The sequence below is a fragment of the Nycticebus coucang genome, chromosome 16 (genome assembly GCF_027406575.1).
Source record: "Nycticebus coucang isolate mNycCou1 chromosome 16, mNycCou1.pri, whole genome shotgun sequence".
NCBI classification, from domain to species: Eukaryota; Metazoa; Chordata; class Mammalia; order Primates; family Lorisidae; genus Nycticebus; species Nycticebus coucang.
The window spans coordinates 66,086,278-66,098,255 of NC_069795.1; positions in this window are offsets into that span (position 1 = coordinate 66,086,278).

Below are 11,978 nucleotides of genomic sequence, written 5' to 3' on the forward strand. Positions count from 1 at the left end.
AAAGATGTTTTGACTTTTGGGCAAAATTAACTTTCTGATTTGCAACAACATAGAAATGACTCAATAAAACTAAGCTATCTTCCCTTTTAAAGTGGTTTCTTGACTTAGAGGGGCTTCAAGATGGCTGATTAGAAGTATTTCATGCCTGTTTCCCTCACTGAGAAGAACCAAAGTAGTACAGTCAGTCAGACTTTGAATACATTATCTAAGAGAATGCTGGAATTCCATAAAGAGGTGACAGGAAACACCCAAGTTGAGGAAGGAGAAGGAGGAGAAACAGCCTGCTTGATCAGAATCTGCTGGGTGCTAGGAATGATGTCCCAATGCTGAGAAAAGATAACTGAAAGACTTCAGCAGCCAACATCCCCACTGTGGAATCACGCAGTCCTGGCCACAGGAGAAACCTATGACCCTCCTAAGCTCTGAAAATAAGAGAGATGGTTGAAGACTGTGGGAAGAAACTGCTCCGGGGAAGGAGGGGGCAGTGGTTCCAGTTGCTTTTCTGAGACAAAAGTGACTTCAGCAGGTGCTATTTTCAACCCAGCCTGTGGCAGATTCCATGTTGTCCTGGGGCCCTGAGGCACCAGAACTGAAGCATAAGGGAAACTTGGGCTGTCACTACTGGGACTTGGGCACAAACAAGGTGAATTCTACAGCTAGGGTTGAGAAGACATTGAAGCATGGGCTACAGCTGTCAGTGACAGCAGGCAAGTGCCACCGGGACTGAGACTGGGATGTGAATGGGAAGCCAGTTGTCACTGAGACTTGCTCCCAAGCTGACTCGTGAAGCTGAGACAAGGGTGTGAGCTAGGTGTAGACTAGTTACTAGTGCTGGGAGGCAAGACCCTCCAGGACTGGGGCATGTGAAGGATGTGAGATCCCCGATTGCCAGCCCAGGCTGTGGCTGCTCAGGCCAGCCCCACCCTCTCTAGTGGCAGGGCCTCAGCATGAATGCTACTGCTCCTCTCCTGAACACTTTAGTTGGGGCCTGAGGATAGCCTCACTCCCACCCACCATAGCTGGTACCTGCTGTCACCATTGGGAAGCCTGAGCATAAGACCACCCAGCCCGGCCTCATCACCCCTTCCTTAGAGTACATAGCCCAGGGTTCTTAGGGATTTGGACACCGTAGCCCTCCTCGAGGTGGGGCCTAAACCTTTGACCACTATTACCTCAGCTAATGCCACCTTGAAAATGCCACCTGAAGACTGGACTACCCAGACTATCAGAGCCACTGCCAACATCAACACATACAGCTTGGGATCCAGGTAATCAATCTGAAACTGCTAGAGTCACTTTCCATGCTGTTTCAGGGATCCAGCCACTGCCAACATCAACACATACAGCTTGGGATCCAGGTAATCAATCTGAAACTGCTAGAGTCACTTTCCATGCTGTTTCAGGGATCCAACCGCAAAGCCTATCCTGATCCACCATTGCTATTATTGGCATCTGAGTAAGCCATTTGGATCTGTGAGAATTAGCAAACTGGTCAACAGAAGTGTAAGCATACATCAAAGCAAAAGGCAGAAGCAAAAAGGCAGACTCTACCCCCCACTGGGACCTGAAGACTGAGCTAACTATCATCCTAGTCCCCAGCACAACCTTATAGTCTCCACTAATAACTGTACCCTAACCCACTAAGGAAATCACAGATATCACTAATGTTGTTTACAGCCAAAGAAGTCATACGAAGACCATGATACAGCATGTACCCAGAATGTGCCAATGTGCCTTACTCATCCAACACCATAGATATATCTTTAGAGAAAAATCTTTCCTTATGAAAGTAACTTCAAAAATAGGAAAAGAGACATCTGCACCAGAATGTTTATTGCAGCCCAATTCATAATTGCTAAGTCACGGAAGAAGCCCAAGTGTCCATCGACCCATGAATGGACTAGCAAATTGTGGTACATGTATACCATGGAATATTATGCAGCCTTAAAGAAAGATGAAGACTTTGCCTCTTTCATGTTTACATGGATGGAGCTGGAACATATTCTTCTTAGCAAAGTATCTCAGGAATGGAAGAAAAAGTATCCTATGTACTCAGCTCTGCTATGAAGCTAAATTATAGCTTTCACATGAAGGTTATAACCCAACTATAGCACAAGACTATGTGGAAAGGGCCAAGGAAGGGTAAGGGAGGCGGGAGGTTTTGGTGGAGGGAGGGTAATGGGTGGGGCCACATCTACGGTGCATCTTAGAATGGGTACAGGCGAAATTTACTAAATGCAGAATACAAATGCCTACATACAGTAACAAAGAAAATGCCATGAAGGCTATGTTGAACAGTTTGATGAGAACATTTCAGATTGTATATGAAACCCGCACATTGTACCCCTTGATTGCACTAATGTACACAGCTATGATTTAACAATAAAAAAATTAATAAAGAAAATATTTCAAATTGTATACAAAACCAGAACATTGTACCCCAGGATTGCATTAATGTACACAGCTAAAAAAAAAAAAATAGGAAAAGATGACTGATACTACAGATACACAAATATCAATGTAAGGACACAGGAAACATGAAAAATCAGGGAATTATGAGACTTCCAAAGAAATATAACAATTCTCTGGCAATAATTCTCTTAATAAAAAAAGACATTTTCAAAATCTCAGATAAAGAATTTAACAATTGATTTTTTTAAGGCTTTGTGAGATATAAGAGGAAAGCAATACAAAGAAATCAGACAAACAATTAAGGATATGAATGAGAAACTAACTAAGGATACAGATTTTTTTGGAAGAACCAAATAGAAATTCTGGAGCTAAAGAATTCATTGAAGGACATACAAAACATACCTGAAAACCTTAATAATAGACTATGTCTATTATTCGTTCAGAAGAACAAATCTCAGAACTTGAAGATAGTTCTTTTAAAATAATCTAGTCAGATAAAAGCAATGAAAAAAAGTATAAGGAAAGCTTTGTGACATTTGGAACAACATAAAACAAGCAATTTTCAAATTATCAGTATCCCTGAGAGTGAAGAGACAAAGATTAGAAAACCTATCTAATAAAATAATAAATGAAAATTTTCCAAGTCTAGTAAGAGATTTAGAAATTTAGATATAGAAGGCAATACAATTAGATACAATATGATCTTTTTACTATCATATTATAGTCAGACTGTCTAATGTCACAGTGAAAGAATGAGTCCCCAAAACAGAAAAAAAAAGCATCTAGTCACTCATAAAAGAAACCCCATCTGACTAACAGTGAATTTCTCAGCAGAAACCTTACAGGCCAGAAGGGAATGCAAATATATATTTAAAGTGCTCAAAGAAAAAAAAAAAAAAGTACCAGAAAAATTATCCTTCATAATGAAGAAGAAATAGTCTTTACTAAACAAGCAAGTTCTGAGGAAATCTGTTGCCCTAGACTAGTGGTGTCTGTGGCTCAAGGAGTAGGGTGCCAGCCCCATATACTGGAGGTGGTGGGTTCAAACCTGGCTCTGGCAAAAAAAAAAAAAAAAAAAAAAAACAACTGCAAAACAAAAAAGCCTAATAAATAAATAAATAAAAAATAAGATACAGAATGACTTAATTAATTTTAAAAGGCATAGTCCAACCATATACTGTTTACAAAAGAACCTCATGTTATTAGTAAAGAGCCATTTAGACTGAATTTGAAAGGGCTGGAAAAAGATATTACATACAAATAGAAAGCAAAAGCAAACAGGACTAGCTATTTATATCAGATAAAACAGACTTTATTTTAAGACAAGTTAAAAAAATACAAAGCATGGGGCAGCACCTGCGGCTCAAAGGAGTAGGGCGCTGGCCCCATATGCTGGAAGTGGCGGGTTCAAACCCAGTCCCGGCCAAAAACTGCAAAACAAAAAGACAAAGCATGTTATTATATAATGAAAAAGGGATCAATCCAGGAAGAGGATATAATAATTCTAAATATCTATGTACCCAACAGTGGAGCACCAAGTTTCATAAAGAAAATAATACTAGAATTAAAGATAGAGTGTAAAAGTAATACAATAACAGTGAAGAATTTCAACATCTCACTCAGCATTAGGCAGATCTCCTAGACAAGAAATTAACAAAGCAGCATTGGATTTAAACTGGACTTGAACCCAAATGAACCTAACAGACATTTACAGAACATTCTATCTAACCACTGTATAATATGCATTATTTATCAGCACATGGAACATTCTTCAGGACAATCCACATGTTAGGCCACAAAATAAGTCCCAAATTTTTTAAAAATTAAAATTATCAAATATCTTCTCAGACTACAATGGAGTGAAATTAGAAATCAATATTAATAGAAACTTAGGGAACTACACAAATACATGGAAATTAAACTACATGCTCTTAAATGACCTTTGGGTCAATGAAGAAATTTAGATGGAAATCAAAAAATTTCTTGAAATATCACAGTACAAAGACAACAAACTAAAACCTATGAAATACAATAAAAGCAATGTTCAGGGAGAAATTTATAGCAATAAATGCCTACATCAAAAGAATAGAAAAATGACATATTAACAGTTTTACACTATACCTTAAGGATCTAGAAAAGCAAGGACAAACCAAACACGAAATGAATAGAAGAAAAAATAATAAAGATCAGAAAAGAATTAAATAAAATAGAAACTGAAAAAAAAGTGACTGATGAAACTTGACCTTTGAAAAGATAAACAAATTTGATAAACTGCTAACTAGAATAACCAGGAAAAGAACAGAGAAGTTCCAAATAAGCAAAATTAGAAATAAGAATACTTCGTTTGATATGGAATCAGAAAAAAACCTCGAATAGCCAAGACATTACTCAGAAATAAAAACAAAACAGGAGGAATCACGCTACCAGACCTCAGACTATACTACAAATCGATAGTGATCAAAACAGCATGGTACTGGCACAAAAACAGAGAAGTAGATGTCTGGAACAGAATAGAGAACCAAGAGATGAATCCAGCTACTTACCGTTATTTAATCTTTGACAAGCCAATTAAAAACATTCAGTGGGGAAAAGATTCCCTATTTAACAAATGGTGCTGGGTGAACTGGCTGGCAACCTGCAGAAGACTGAAACTGGACCCACACCTTTCACCATAACTAAGATAGACTCTCACTGGGTTAAAGATTTAAACTTAAGACATGAAACTATAAAAATACTAGAGGAGAGTTCAGGGAAAACCCTTGAAGAAATCCGTCTGGGCGAGTATTTTATGAGGAGGATGCCCCGGGCAATTGAAACAGCTTCAAAAATACACTACTGGAACCTGATCAAACTAAAAAGCTTCTGCACAGCCAAGAACATAGTAAGTAAAGCAAGCAAACAGCCCTCAGAATGGGAGAAGATATTTGCAGGTTATGTCTCTGACAAAGGTTTAATAACCAGAATCCATAGAGAACTCAAACGTATAAGCAAGAAAAGAACAAGTGATCCCATTGCAGGCTGGGCAAGGGACTTGAAGAGAAACTTCTCTGAAGAAGACAGGCACACGGCGTATAGATATATGAAAAAAATGCTCATCATCTTTAATCATCAGAGAAATGCAAATCAAAACTACTTTGAGATATCATCTAACTCTAGTAAGATTAGCTTATATCACAAAATCCCAAGACCAGAGATGTTGGCGTGGATGTGGAGAAAAGGGAACACTTCTACACTGCTGGTGGGAATGCAAATTAATACATTTCTTTTGGAAAGATGTTTGGAGAACACTTAGAGATCTAAAAATAGATCTGCCATTCAATCCTGTAATCCCTCTACTGGGCATATACCCAGAAGACCAAAAATCATATCATAACAAAGACATTTGTACCAGAATGTTTATTGCAGCCCAATTCATAATTGCTAAGTCAGGGAAAAAGCCCAAGTGCCCATTGATCCACAAATGGATTAATAAATTGTGGTATATGTACACCATGGAATATTATGCAGCCTTAAAGAAAGATGGAGATTTTACCTCTTTCATGTTTACATGGATGGAGCTGGAACATATTCTTAGTAAAGTATCTCAAGAATGGAAGAAAAAGTATCCAATGTACTCAGCCCTACTATGAAACTAATTTGTGGCTTTCACATGAAAGCTATAACCCAGTGACAACCTAACAATATGGGGAAGGAGGAAAGGGAGGGGAGGGAGGGGGGAGGTGGGCAGAGGGAGGGAGATTGGTGGGATTACACCTGCAGTGCATCTTACAAGGGTATATGCGAAACTTAATAAATGTGGAATGTAAATGTCTTAGCACAATAACTAAGAAAATGCCAGGAAGACTATGTTAACCAGTGTGATGAAAATGTGTCAAACAACCTATGAAACCAGGGTATGGTGCCCCATGATCACATTAATGCACACAGCTATGATTTAAAAAAAAAAAAAAAAGCTAATGCAGTTCTTTGTATTAATATTTTCCCATTAAATATATGTTTTAAAATATCATTTATAAAAGGATATATTACAACTGATATCAGAGAAATACAAAAGATCATCAAAGAATATGCAATGACAACTAGAAAACCTAGAGTTGATGGAAAAATTTCTGGGAACATTCAACCGACCAATAGTAAATCTGGAAGAAATAGAAAACCTGAACTGATTAATAGCTAGTAGCAAGATAGAAGAAGTAATAAAACATCTCCTAACAAAGAAAAGCCTATGATCAGATGGATTCACAGCTAAATTCTACCAGAAGCACAAAGAAGAATTAACACCATTCCTCTTTAAACTATTCCAGAAAATTGAAGAGGAGGAAATTCTCCCGGACTCTATGAGGTCAGCATCACCTTGATACCCAAACTGGACAAGGACATAACAAAAATGAAGAAAGAAAACTACAGGCCAATAACTCTGATGAACATAGATGCAAAAATTATTGACAAAATACTAGCAAACTGAATCCAACAGTACACCGAAAAAACAATACACTGCATTCAAGTTTGATGTATACCAGGGATGCAAGGATGAATCAATATATGCAAATCAATAAATGACATAACATTAACAGAATGAAGAACAAAAACCAAATGGTCACCTTGATAGACACAGAAAAAGCATTAGATAAAATTAACCATCCCTGCATAATAAAAACTCTCAAAAAGCTAGGAATAGAAGGAACATACCTCAAAATAATGAAGGCCTTACATGTAGTATGAGAAACCTACAGCCAACATTACACCAAATGGGGAGAAATTAAATTCCTTTCTTTTAAGAACTGGAACAAGCCAAGGATGCCCACCTACACTGCTCCTATTCAACACACTACTGGAAGTCCTAGACAGAAAAATCACGCAAAAGAAAGAAATAAAAGTCATACGAACTTGAAAAGAGGAAGTCAAATTATCACTTCTTGCTGATAATATGATTTTATGTCTCAAAAGTCTTAAATACTCCACCAAAAAGCTTGTAAATCTGATATATGAATTCAATAAAGTTTCAGGATACAAAACCAATACACTAAAATCGGTGGTATTTCTATACACTAACAATGATTGAGTCAAGAAAGAAATCAAGAAGACCATTCTATTTACAATAGCTGCAAAAATAATATACCTAGAAATAAATTTAACCAGTGAGGTAAAAGATCTCTGCTAAGGAAAATTATAAAGCACTGATGAAATGTAACATAAACAAATTAAAAAACATCTTATGGTCATTCATAGGAAGAATTAATATTATTAAAATGACCATATTACCCTAAGTAATAGGGTAAGCAATACCCTTAAGCAATGAACAGATTCAAAGTAATCCCTATCAAAATATCAATGTCTTTCTTCACAGAATTAGAAAAAAAAAAATTCAGCAATTCACATGAAAGGAAAAAATACCCTGAATAGCCAAAATAATTCTTATAAAAATAACAATAATGGAGTATCACATTACCTGACTTTGAAATATATTACAAGGCTACAGTAACCCAAACAGCATGGTATTGGTATAAAAACAGACAGCTAGACCAATGGAACTGAGTACAGAACCCAGCAATAAAGCCACATATTTATGGTCAATTGATCTTTGATAAAACCAGGTAGAAATTACACTGGGAAAAGGCTCCTTCTTGAATAAATGGTGCTAGAAAAATTGAATAGCTACAAGAAAAAAAAAATGAAGTTTGACCCTTATCTCTCACCATTTACAAAAATCAACTCAAAATGGATTAAAGACTTAAATGTAAGACATGTCCCTAGATGTAAACCCAGAAGAAACTCTCCTAGACATTGGTCAAAGCAAAGAATTTATAACTAAGACCTCAAAAGCACAGGCAACAAAAACAAAAATAGACAAATGGGACTTAATTAAACTAAAAGCTTGTGCACAACAAGAGAACTAAACAACAGAGTGAAGAGACAACCTGCTGAATGGGAGAAAATACTTGCAAACTATTCATCCAACAGGGGATTGAATCCACAGTATATAAGCAATTTAAACAATGCAACAGGAAAAAAATAAATAAATAAATAACCTCACTAAAAAGTGAGCTAAGACAATGCAAGAGTAGAAAATCAAACACCACATGTTCTTATTTATATGTGGAAGCTATGCTACAGGTATGCAGAGCCTTACAGGATGTAACAAGGGACATTTGGAGACTCAGAGTGGGAAGAGTGGGAGTTGCGTAAAGGAAAAAATTACTGCCTATCAGGTGGAATGCACATTATTTGGGTGATGGGCAAACTGAAAACTCGGACATCACCACTATATAATTCATCCATGTAATCAAAAACCACTTGTACCTTTAATCTATCAAAATATATGTATAGAGAAAACCAGATTTAGGGACATTGATATTGTTTGTTTGTCTTCTCCAAATCTCATGTTGAAATTTGATCTCCAGTGCTGAAGTGGGGGCTGTGTGGGAGGTGTTTTGGTCATGAGGTGGATCCCTCATGAATGGCTTAGTGCCCTCTTCATAGTAATGAGTTCTTGCTCTATCAGTCACAAACAAACTAGTTATTTAAAATGTGTTGCCTTCTCCTGTCTCTCTTGTTCCTGCCCTCCCCAGGTGACACACTCCTTTCACCTCCACCTTGGTTGAAAGTTCCCCGAAACTTTCACCAGAAGCAGATGCTGGCACCATGCTTCTTGTACAGTTTGCAGAACCATAAGCCAATAACCTCTTTCCTTTATAGATTACCTAGCCTCAGATATTACTTCATAGCAATGCACAATTAATTAATATGGACAAGAATAGACATTTCTCAAAGGAAGACATACAAATTGCCAACAAATAAATGAAAAAAATGTTCAACATCTCTACTCATCAGAAAAATTCAAATAATAAACCACAATTAGTTACCATTTTTCCCCAGTCAGAATGGCAGTCAGAATGGCTATAATTAACAATCCAAAACTAGCAGAGGTTAGTGAGGATGTAGAGAATATAGAACCCAACAGTGTTATTGGGAACGTAGACTTATATAGCCACTATGGAAAAATGTGGAGACTTCTTAGAAAACTAAAAATAGAATCACGCTTTGATTCAGCAATCTCACTACCCAAAGATATCAATGTATGAAAGAAATACCGATTTCATGTGTACTGCAGTACTAATGACAATAGCAAAGGTATAGAATCAACCTAAGTGTTCATCAGTGGATGAATACATAAAGAAAATGTGTTATATAGACATGATGGAACACTATTCAACCATAAGGAGAATGAAATCATGTTATTTGTAAAAACATAGATGGAACTGAAGGTCATTATCTTAAGTGAAATAAGCCAGCCAAAAAAGATAAATATTATATGTTCTCACTTACATGTGGGAGCTAAAAACTTTGATTCCATGTAGGTAGAGAGCAGAAATGTAGATAGCATGGATTAGGAAGGACACGTGAACAGGAAGAAGACAAGGTGGTTAAAGGACAGAAACATACAGCAAACGAGGAGGAGTAAATTCAATATTTTATCGCAGAGTATATGGCTAAACTGTATCCCACTTTTAGCAGTTAGAAAAAAAAATGAATCCGTGCTCCAAAAGTACGTCTTACAAAATGTATCAGAGCCTCAGAAAGTTCCATCACCTTCAATAAAGTAAATCTATTTCTATGAATACAACCAAAGGAACTATGGATTGTAATCTATATATTAAGATGTTCATCACCCCATTATCTATAATGATAAAAGATTAGAAGACACTAAATGTTCTATAAAAGGGAAATTGTTTAATTGGGGGTATATCCATTAATTATCTACCCAAGGCCATTTGGGCAATCCCATAGACTGGGTGAGTTTGGAACAACAAAACTTACTTCTAACAGTTCTGGACTTGATCTCTCATAATCGGAGGTCTGTAGACCAGCATGTCTGGGATCTGGGGAGGACCCTGTTCCAGCAGGCTACAGTTTTCCCATTTCATCTTCACATAGCAGAAGGAGTGAGGGAGTCCTCTAGGCTCTCTTTAACAAGGGCACAAATTTCACTCACAAGAATTTAATTTTAATGACCTGATTTCCTCCCAAAGAGCCCCACCTCCTAATAACTTGTGTGCTAGGATTATTTCAACCCAAGAATTGGGGAGGGAGACACAAAAATTCAGTCCACCAAACTGTTTGTTAGCAATTAAACTATACTTAAAATGAAATGATGAAGTAATTAAAATTATACTTAACAAATAGCAGAGGGCCAGGTGCTCTTATCTTTTTACATGAAGCATCTTTTATTTTTCTCTCATTTTAAGCCCTTTTCAACTATGGCTAAGAGATCACACTGATGTTTTCATAATCTAAATGTAACTTACATGAAATGATGAGTTGGTTTCTATTCCCATTTCCACAGGGTAACTGTGTTCCTCCTAAGGCAATGGATACATGTATAGAAAATGTATAAACATCACTCCCTAAACTTCCATGCAGTCCTTTCTCCACAGCTCCCACCTTCCTCAAATATGTGGGGGTGGCGCCTAACCCTTTAAAATTGAAATGATATTAAAAATCGTTTTCTTAACCTAGCCTTCTTTTTCTCTCAACTGTAAGATATCAAAAAGTACCTTCCCCAGGTTAGGATTCAGTCTTCTGCATCAAAAGGCAGGGAGTGTCATAGTTAAGGACATGAAGTTCAGCTTTAGATGCTGCGGCTCAGCCCTCGACTCTGTTATCTACTTACCAGTAAAGATAATTAACTTCTCTCTGCTGAATTTTCTGTTCTGCAACCTGGTTTACTGTGGTGATTCAATGAATATGCATGTCACTTAGAGCCATGTCTGGCAAATAACACTCAATACATGTTTGCCACTAGTATTAATCATTATTTCTATATGAAAGAGTGTCAGGACCTCTGTGTGTCTTCTTTTTAGGGACTGAGTATTATTCTGGTAGTATTTTGTGTATTAAACAAAGGACTAATATTCCATTGCATTTTTGATAAGTCAGATAATAAAGATTAATGAATCAAAGGACACATTTCATGAGTAGAAGAAAATTTAGAAAATATTTAACACAACTGCCTTTTTTTAAAAGGTGTTCAGAGAATTCACTTTGAGAAGGGTGTAGAGTCAGTTTTCAGCAAATTGGAATAATGATCAGGAACCCTGGCGTCTCATGACTTATTACACCGAGATATCAGACATTCCTGATGACAATACAATCCCCAAAAAGGCTGGAGGAGCAGTAGGGAAACAAATGCGGCAAATCTGGGAGAAGACTCCCAGCACACCACTACAAAATTTGAAGTGAATGAGACAATCTCCCATTTCATTTAAAACTGTTGTCAGTTTCAACAAGCGAAGCTGCTAGTCTAAGTGCAATGGACACCTGTTCCTCGTTGAGAAAATATTTTAAACATCAGATGTAAATTAAAATGTTTCACATACTTCAAATAGGGTATAATTCATAAAACTGTTTACACGTTGCAATGAAATAAAATCTTAGCTAGGCAATTTTGACTTGTTACTTAACAAACATCTCTGAGTAAATTTGGTTTGAGGTATAGCTCAATGGTTATTTTGTAATTATCCCCGTGCTTGACTTGACACTGGAATGACTCAGTTTTTGCTTTAGTT